This window comes from Belonocnema kinseyi, chromosome 2 (assembly GCF_010883055.1).
Source record: "Belonocnema kinseyi isolate 2016_QV_RU_SX_M_011 chromosome 2, B_treatae_v1, whole genome shotgun sequence".
Lineage (NCBI taxonomy): Eukaryota > Metazoa > Arthropoda > Insecta > Hymenoptera > Cynipidae > Belonocnema > Belonocnema kinseyi.
The window spans coordinates 83,049,745-83,052,762 of record NC_046658.1 but is presented as its reverse complement, the minus strand read 5'-3'; positions in this window follow the sequence as shown (position 1 = coordinate 83,052,762).

Below are 3,018 nucleotides of genomic sequence, written 5' to 3'. Positions count from 1 at the left end.
GAGCTCTTCTTAATATTTTGACACCAAAATCATGTCGATACACCTTACCGACTGCGAGTAAAGCCACCCACGCTTTAACTTGACAGACTGTATATATAAAATTCTTATACGTGAGTCTGACCTGACATCTTATAAAACAGAAGAAACATTTTTTTTAAGCACATTTTTCTGTAGAAAAATAAATCCAATCAGTTTAAATGTCATGGAATTCAAGTGCACTTGATACTGCATGGTATTAAAATTTCGAATTCAGTTTTATATTCAATATTTTTAGATTTTAATATTATAAATTGCTTATGGTTTAAATTTTAAAGATAAAAATTTGTATAGTTTTTTTACACACTTTTTAGTTTAAATGGTCTGTGATTAATCAAATTCCAATAAATTCTTTCAGCATAACTTTATAATACATGAAAAATAATAAAAAATAACAATTGATTAAATTCAAACATTAATAATAAGAAAGTTTTGGAACTAGGCACTAAAAATGAATTTAATTTTTATTTGAAAATGTTCCAAGATATTAAACATTTCAAACTCAAATGTTAAAAACACTATTTCGAATTGAAAGACTTGAAATTCTACAATTTAGAAAAACGAAATCATAGCAATCTTCCTTGATATTCTTCTTTTTAGTTTTTGATTGGTAATTTAGTATCTTAAAACTGTCCAATTTTGAGTTAAAGGTTAAAAAAAGTATCATTAAAATTGGAAAATATGTGATGGGAAGATTTCAGGATTGAATAATAATTAAAATCAAAACAGATGCAAATTGAAGTATCTGAAATCGACAACTCAGTAATTGAATAATTAGTTTAATTTTGAATGATTGCAATTGTATGATTATGAATGTTCATGTTGAACGTTGAAGTAATGCGTTTGAGTACAAAAAGTTGTAATATTACAAGTCTTGGTGACTAACATTACTTTTAATTCTAAAAGAAGCTCATATTTGTCTAATTGTCGACGTTCCGTAGTAGAATTAAATTTTTTTAAATGTTTTTCATTTAAAATTGTTTCATTTTAAAAGTTTTTTTTCTTCGAATAATTCAATTTTCTAGGTTTATAATTGAAAATTTGTCTAAAAATGTTTCTCATCCATTTTAATAATGAATAATATTTTTGATGTAATAACGGTTCAAAATTCTAGATTTATCAAAGTTTTGACTTTGAAATATTCTATTTAGATCCAATTTCAGATTGTGAAATTTGAACTACATCGAATTGGAAAATTATTCCAGTGCCTACTTTCACTGATAAATTAGCAAGTTTTACTAATTTATCACTGAAAAATAGACGATTCATAGCATATTAAATATTTAAAAAAATTAGATTTCTAACGAAACGAATTTTCAAGAAAATATGTGGTATTATTTTCAACCGAAAAAGATTAATCAGTGAAAAATAGCTGATACATATAGCTAGAATCAAGTCACAAGAACAAATTGTTAAATTTTCAACCTAAACAGATTTTTTTATACAAGCCAGTAGAATTTTGTGCTCGATAATATGAATTTTTAACAAAAATTTTATTTTTGAACTAAACAGTTAACTTTTGAACTAAGTTTCTACCAAAAAAGACAAATTTTCAACGGACAAGTTACATTTTCAATCGAAGAAAAACATTTTTTAAATTATGTGATAAATCCTTAACAGAAATAGTTAATTTTTCAGTTAAAAATACTAATCAGAAGAGAAAAAAAAAACAAATTTTCTGCAAAATAGTTACATTTTCAACTAAATACGAATTGAATAAAAATGTTTAAAAAAACAAAGATGAAACTAATATAATGAATTTTTAACTGGAGTAATTCAATTTTCAGTTAAAAAAAGTAATTTTTAGCGTAAGAAAAATAAAGATTTTTTTAACAAAATAGTTGCATTTTCAATCACCGAAATGAATTAAAAAAAAATTATGAATCCCCGCAAAAAATTGATTTTTTAATCAAGTAGTTCAACTTGTATCTTACGAACAGAATTTTGAAACATAAAAGATTCATTCTAAACAAAAATTGTAATACTTGATACTTCAAACAAAATATATTGTTATTTTACAAAAAAAAGTTGAATTCATCCAAAGGAAAAAAATTAAAACAAAATGTTTGAACCTTTAAAAAAAAATAGATTAATTTTTTATCAAATAGTTGCATTTTTAACAAAAAACAGATTAAGTTTCTACCGACGAGATAAATCGTTAACATATATTTGATCAAAACATAAAAAACGAAAAACATTGTTTTCTTTTAAATTTTGATACAAATTAATAAAATTGAATTCATCATCATTTTCTTAAATATTTTATATTTCGAAAAAAAATGTTTACCCTGAATTGAAAAAAAAAAGTTTGAATTCTTTTTTTTTATGTTCTTGAATTATTCTAAATTTACTTCATTATACTAGATTTAATGGAAGTCAATTAAAAATTTTCAGATTTTTAAAATTTCTTGTTGTGAAAGTAAATGACCTTGATGGAAACAAGTGAGAAAACAATTTTTCTAGTAAAAATATAATATTTTGGAGACTGACAAAAAATGCAACTTTGTTAATTTGTATCTAAATTTGAAAAAAAGTATTTTCCTTAATTGCTTATGCTATTTTTAATAAACTAAAGAAATACGTACTTATTTTTATGCTTCAAACACAAATTTTGTTCTATTTTTATGGATCTTGGGTAAAAAGGCTCATAATTCCATTTTTCGTCATTTACTGAAAATATTATATTTCGACAGAAAATTTTTTTCCGCGTGCAAAAAAATGTTATAATACCACATATGAAATTTTCAGTGCTATTTTCAATTAATCTATAATTGCTTTCAGTTTTTTCGGCCCATCCTAATCCCCAGCCTGCCCGATTTGAAATAAATTCGGTCTCATTTACATTCAATACTTAATAGCATTTTTGAACTATTTAAAATTTCCCGCTTTAAAATTTGAAATGTTTCCAATGTTCCATGAAATTTTTCATTTAACCAAAGTTCCAGTTAGTTTACATGATACAACGTTACAACTGTCATTCTG